This window comes from Schistocerca americana, chromosome 1, assembly GCF_021461395.2.
Source record: "Schistocerca americana isolate TAMUIC-IGC-003095 chromosome 1, iqSchAmer2.1, whole genome shotgun sequence".
NCBI classification, from domain to species: domain Eukaryota; kingdom Metazoa; phylum Arthropoda; class Insecta; order Orthoptera; family Acrididae; genus Schistocerca; species Schistocerca americana.
Genome location: NC_060119.1, coordinates 455716442 through 455723495, shown reverse-complemented (window position 1 = coordinate 455723495; position 7054 = coordinate 455716442). Strand labels below are relative to the sequence as shown.

At 42.3% G+C, this 7054-nt stretch overlaps 1 non-coding gene across 1 annotated transcript; it reads right to left on the bottom strand.

Annotated features, from left to right (window-relative positions):
* Positions 1-551: 551 nt before the first annotated feature.
* Positions 552-624, bottom strand: Trnaa-cgc. The gene has a single exon. It is a non-coding gene; the product is annotated as a tRNA-Ala (tRNA).
* Between the last annotated feature and the right edge of the window lie 6430 nt (positions 625-7054).

The window sequence follows — 7054 nt, the reverse complement described above, 5'->3', positions numbered from 1 at the left end:
TTGTCAGGCTTGAGGTATCGCCATCCGCAATTAAACAGACGCGGGTGTTCTGAGACTCCGCTCTGCCGCACACTCGCCCGCAAAACACCTGCTATTTCCAAAGAAAACGCCGCTTTTCGGGGATCTCGCCACGCCGGTCTCTGCGAAATGCCACTACTCGCTCTGCTACTTGTAATCTATCCTTTTCGTAAGCCTGTAGTGTACACACCCCATCGCTCGAAAATGTTTAGAGACTGTATTAATATAAAGTAAAGGAATGGTAGGATGGCTGTTATCGTTTATTCTCATTTTTTTTATTTTATTTTATCTACCATGTTGTGAAGGACCACAGTGAGCAGTAAGTCTCCATGGTCATGAAACGAGTCGGTACATGAGGAGGAGGAGGAGGAGCTTAGTGTTTGACGTCCCGTCGACAACGAGGTCATTAAAGACGGAGCGCAAGCTCGGGTGAGGGAAGGATGGGGAAGGAAACCGGCCGTGCCCTTTCTAAGGAACCATCCCGGCATTTGCCTGAAGCGATCTAGGGAAATCACGGAAAACCTAAATCAGGATGGCCAGAGACGGGATTGAACCGTCGTCCTCCCGAATGCGAGTCCAGTGCGCTAACCACTGCGCCACCACGCTCGGTAGTCGGTACATGAAATTATAACAGAAGAATAATAATACATCAAATGAGTTGTGATTTGTGTCGCACGCCATTAGTATGTTTGCCTTTAAAGTCCAGTGTGGTGCACCGGAATTCGCGACAAGCTCTACATATGAGACGTGGCCATTATTTGTAACAGATGCAATGATGTCGCTTGAACTGTTTTAATAATAATCCGTGATACTGATGTTGTTGTGTGACGTGGTCTTCAGTCCAGAGACTGGTCTGGTGGAGCTCTCCACGCTACTCTATCCTGTGCAAACCTCTACATCTCCGAGTGACTACTGCAACCTACTTTCTTCTCAATCTGCTTAATGTATTCATCTCTTGGTCTCCCTCTATGATTCTTACCCTCCACTCTTCCCTCCAATGCTAAATTGGTGATCCCTTGATGTCCCAGAACGTGTCCTACCAAACGATCCCTTCTTCAGGTCAAGTTGTTCCACAAATTCCTCTTCTCCCCAATTCTGTTCAGTACCTCCTCATTAGTTACGTCATCTATCAGTCTAATCTTCAGCATTCTTCTGTAGCATCACATTTAGAAAGCTTCTATTCTCTTCTTATCTAGACTATTTATCGTCCAAGTTTCACTACAACACACGCCTACACTCCATACAAATACTTTCAGAAAGGACATTCTGACACTTAAATCGATACTTTCCTTTCCATGGCCACCCTACATTTTATATCCTCTCTACTTCGACCATTAGCAGTCATTTTGCTTTTCAAATAGAAAAACTCATCTACTACTTTAAGTGTCTCATTTCCTAAACTAATTCCCTCAGTATTATCTCATTAAATTCCACTACATTCCATTACAATAGCGATCTGTGACCGAAACTGGTTGTTATTTGGATTTTAAATAAAAAAGCAGCTAATGGTCAAACATGCATTTCACACAAAATGAAACGAGTATGAAACCTATGCGGACGACAAGCTATAGTTCTAAATAAAAATAATCGACAACGTAGCTCAAGAGCCGTTAGGAAACTCTTCAGGTTAAACTTGAAAGTGCCTGCATAACTGCTAAGTTTTTTGGATACTTGTGGCGGTTTACTGGAATTGGAGGTAGCAGAGTACTGCACGCCTCTCTGCAAAAGTGTCAAGGTGGTGCTGTCCAGATGCGGATTTGCCTAGTATTAACTGAATGAAGGCTCGCGGCTCTTGGGAATAAGCTGATATTGCTAACAACAAATGACATTAAACATGTGCTGAGAGGCCAATGTCAGAAATCTCAGACTACTGAACATGGGTCGACAAGAGGATCGTGAATTTGCAGTACACATTGTTCGAACCGCCAGTTTCTGAGTAAAAAATGGCCATTCTAAATCAGAAAAAATACCCCAAAAATTAATACCATACGTCATAAGTGAATGGAAATAAGCAAAGGAGAACATAATTATTGTTGAAGTATCACTTATTTCAGACACTACTTCAGGTGTTCTACGCAGTCTTCTCCCTACTTGAGTGCAACGCGTAGAACATGCAAACAACCATGTGAAACTGTCAAAAAATTCCTTATTTTTAATGTTGTTCTGTTCGCGTATCACACTGACTTGGTTGCTGTTTTATTTTTTCGAAGCGTAGAAACTTTGAACCCTCTTTCCACTCCTTCAAAACATCCAGCAGTATGTCTTCAGCACTTGACTTATTGATGTTGCTCCATTGCAGTTTGTGACACAATAACAATGACGTACACTAAGGTAAACAAGTCGTGGGATACTTTCCAATATCGTGACGCAGCTCCTTTTGCCAAGCGTAGTACAGCAACTTGACGTGGCGTGGATTCAATAAATCGTTCGAAGTCGTCTATGGAAATATTGAGCAGTGCTGTCTCTCTTAGCCATCCATAACTGCAGACGTATTGTCGGGGAAGGAATATGTGGACTAATCGACGTCTCGACTATATCCCTTAAAAGTTCGGTGAGGTTCATGTTGGGTGATCTAAGTGGCCAGGTCGTTAGCTCTAACTCTCCAGAGTGTTCTCCAAACCAATAGAGAACTATTTTGGCCCATTGACATGGCGCATTTTCATCCGAAAAAAGGAGGCAACGAATGGTTGCAAATGGTCTCTAGGTAACCGAACATAACCATTTCCAGTCATTGACCGGTTCAGTTGTACCAGAGGAAGCAGTTCATTTCATGTAAATACGGTCACACTGTTATGGAACCACCACCAGCTTGTACAGTGGCTCGTTGACAACTTGGGCCCATGGCTTCGTACGGTCTGCACCACCTTCTGACCCTATCATCACATCCTATCAACTGAAATCGGCACTCATCTGACCGGGCCACTGTTTGCCAGTCGTCTAGGCCCAACCGAAAACGTCACGAGCCCAGCAGAAGCACTGCAGGCGATGGGATGTTGTTGACAAAGGCAACCACTCCGTTCGTCTGCGGCTATAGTCCATGAATGCCGAATTTCACCGTAATCTCGTAGTAACTAATACGTTCATCATACGTCCTACGTTGATTTCTGCGGTTATTTTACGCAGTGTTGCTTGTTTGTACGCATAAGCCGATGCTCTCTTTCGTCTAGTGAAGGCCGTCGGCGGCTGGGTTGTCCGTGGTGAGAGTTGATGCCTGAAGTTTCATGTTCTCATACTCTTGACAGTGCCGATCTCGGAATATTGAATTCCCTAACAATTTCCGAAATGGAATGTCGCATGATTCTAGCTCCAGCTACCACTCCGCGTTCAGAGTCTGTTAATTCCTGTCGTGCGTCCATAATTACGTTGGAAAACTTTTTACATGAATTACTTGAGTACAAGCATGCGATATCTTTTGCTGACAATGCCTTGGCGAGTATAGAGGTGTGATTGTCTTTAGGTGGACTTGTTCACCTCCAACCGCTCTTCTTCCAACCCAGAAGGATTCATAATTTTTTTTTGGGTCTTCATTCATCAGTCATCTGCTTTCAGAGTAGCACTTGAAACCTACATCCTCAATTATTTGCTAGATGTATTCCAATCTCGTACATCTTCAACAATTTTTACTCTCTACAGCTCCCTGTAGTAACGTGGTGTCTTAACATATACCTGACAATCCTCTCACTTATTCTTGCAAGTGTTTTCTATATCTTCCTTTCGTCGCCGACTCTGTGGGGAATCTCCTCATTCGTTTCCTTATCAGTGCATTTAATTTTCAACATTCTTCCGCATCGCCGCATTTCTAATGATTCGATTTTCTTTTCCTCCGATTTTCCTGCAGTCCATGTTTCACCGCCGTACAATGTACTGCTCAGAATGTACATTTTCAGAAATTACTTCCTCAAATTACGACCCACGTTCGACACTAGTAAATTTCCCTTGGTCGGAAATGGCCCTTTTTGCCGGCACTAAGCTGCTTTACATGTCCTCCTTGCTCCGTCCGTCATAGGTTACTTTGCTGTCCACTCTTGAACCTTTATTTTATCTCCGTCATTCCTTCTTCGACGTACAGATTGAACAGCAGGTGCGAGAGACTACGTCTCTATCTCACACTCTTTCTAATCCGTGCACTTCGTTCATTATTTTCCACTCTTAGTGTTCCCTTCTCATTCTTGTACATATTGTATATTATTCTCCTTTCCATACTGCTTATTCATTTATTTTCTAAAGATTTCGAAAATTTTACATCATTTTACGTTATCGAATTCTCCAGGTCGACACATCCTATGAACGCGAACGTGTCTTAATATTTCTTCAGGCTTGCTTCCATTATCAACCGCAACGTTAGAACTGCCTGTCTGTTTCCTTTAAGTTATGTAAAGCCAAAAGTCATCTAACATATCCTCAATTTTCTTTTCCATCTTATTCGTAGTTTGATATATAGGAACCTCCCCTAGCCTCCATATAGCGTAGTGAATATGGCCCTGTACAGCTGTATGCTCAAAAGAAACAGGAACGAACGACAGTTGCGCTTCCTAATAATAGTATATTTCGCTACAGCAAGTCGCCAGTATATCTCGTAATAGCTTCCAGGCCACCAAAGAAGATATCAGACTCTATGACTAAATCTACATCTGAAATCCAGTATTTGAAACCATATCCTCAGCCTCATATACCCACAGAAGAGGTTTTGTTGAAGGAAAAACGAACTCGCGAAGAGCTTCCGAAATAACCGAGATATTGCAGGGGTTCAGTGATATTATCATCACTGCTTCCTTGACTACATGTAAGCCTTTGACTGTGTTGTATGGGAAGGTGGTTGCAGACTTCGGTGTCCCAGCGCACATTACACGATTGGTCAGAGGACTATACACTGATCAACTTGCAGCTGTGAAAACCAATGCTGACACGTCTAATTTCTTCAGTGCTTCAAAAAGTAACAGACACGGTTCTGTCTACGCCCCTCTTCATCCGCACCCCACCCCCCGCTCCCGCTCCCCCCGCTGTACTTCATTGCAGACCATGCCATTGGGAATGGTCCTGATGGTTAAACGAAAGGCATTTCTGGTAGAACTATTATCTTTAATAACAACGTGCTCTTGACCAGCATCGAAAATTTACCCCCAAAAATAAAGGACATTAATCTTATGCACTGGACCTCAATCTCAGCAACTCCAAATTTATGGTAACTGATCGAGGAGCATGGGTTCAACTCACAGGTCACTTGAAGGAGCTGGATGTCGCATATTCTTTTATCTATCTTGGGTCAACCATCCGCGACACCGGAAGTTGTGAAGACGAGATAAAAATGGTTCACCCAGACATTGCACAATGGAGCAATAACGAATACCACAAATGTCCGGTTTGCTTTCGCGTCTCTTTAATGGTTGCCAAACATCGACCCTTAAGGCCATTAAAGTCAGCCTACGGATGAATTTGAGTTTTGTTGCTTGCGCAGAATACTGCCCATAAAATAGACTGAAGGAAGAACAAATGTGTTCGTTATTAAGCAACCCTGTATCTCAGGCGCCTTTCTTCTAGTGTTAGGCCAAAAATTGTCGAGTTTTCTGACAGTATTTTGAGAATAAATAGAGAAAGTCTAGAGAAAATAATCATGGAATGAAGACCGAGGGGAAGAGCAGCGAGCAGGTGGATATAAGTAATTGAAAATATCTCCAGTCTACCTCCTCAGCAGGCCCTAAGAGAAGCTGGTAACCGTCAAGAAAGAATACTAGGTTTATGGGGTCACGACGCTCAGTAATGAGCATAGTGATTTATGATGATGAACTAAATCCAACATAGTAGTTGTACACACCAAACCATAACCAAAGTAGTACCTTATCTGGGTTAGTACCTGCCACTCCTTCACCTACAGTTTAAGGTACCTCTTAAGTGAGAATAGTTTGTCGAGAGATAGCTCTGGTAAAACACTCAGTTCACTGTTTCACAACATTTACAGATTCAATGAACGTCTTCGATACTCAGCTTACAAAAAGTCATGCCAGTACACTTGGCACAGTTAAAAACTTGTGGAACTGTGAAGTTGTCAACTTACCCAATTTTTACAGTATGCATTTGATTCAAACAATCACTTTTGCACGAAACATATCAGCGTTTGCTACATTCTTGAATTCATTTATGTTGCAACGTGAAACTACTGAGTCCACACAATGAAATGGTCTCGTTGCTAGAATGCTGTAAGCGTCACGAGCAGTACCGGAGTCCGAATGGCAAACCCATCTACTCTGAGCTTTCAACTGTTTGTCAGAAAGCTTATACTACTGATCTTGCACTTAATTCCGCAGAAAAATGTTACCTCAATATCACTTGACTACGGTCTTACGTTAAGGCAAGGCATCAATCACATTGTTGAGTGGTATATCTTGATCAGTCCTATACTTCGAAGAGCAGTCGCGTGATTTTGTTTGACATTTCCGTCTTTGCTTTCTGTCACCAACCTTTTGATTAGACCGTTGCAGAACTCAGCGACGTCCTCTCGAGTACCAAAATCTTCCTTTTAACGCACAACGTCCTCCATTATTTGTTAAACATCTATTCGAGTCTATACGTTCTACTGCTGTTTTTTCACCCCCCCCCTCCATCCATAGTACAATAATACTTATACCCTGGAGTATAAACAAATGATATATATCGTTTTGTGTGTTCTACTAGCTAGTGATTTCCGTTCATACCATTCTTCGTCGATTCTACGAAAAATATTTTTCAATGTATCAAACCACTTTATTTTCAACAGCCTCTAACAGCACATATAAATCGGTTCAAGTTTCTTCTCTTCCGGTTTCCCGTAGTACATTATTCTATAGAATTCGGTGTTCCAGACGTACATTCTAAGAATCTGTGGTTTGATACTATTAGATTTCCCTGTCGAATAATGCTCTCTTAGCCTCCATTTGACTGTTATTCAGCTTCCAAAGTAAAATATTTCCATTTGTTATAGTACTAAGTGGTCACCATCATCGAAGTTTGTCGCTAATCTCCATGCTAGTACTCCTTAATGCCTTCGTCGTACTTCGGTTTA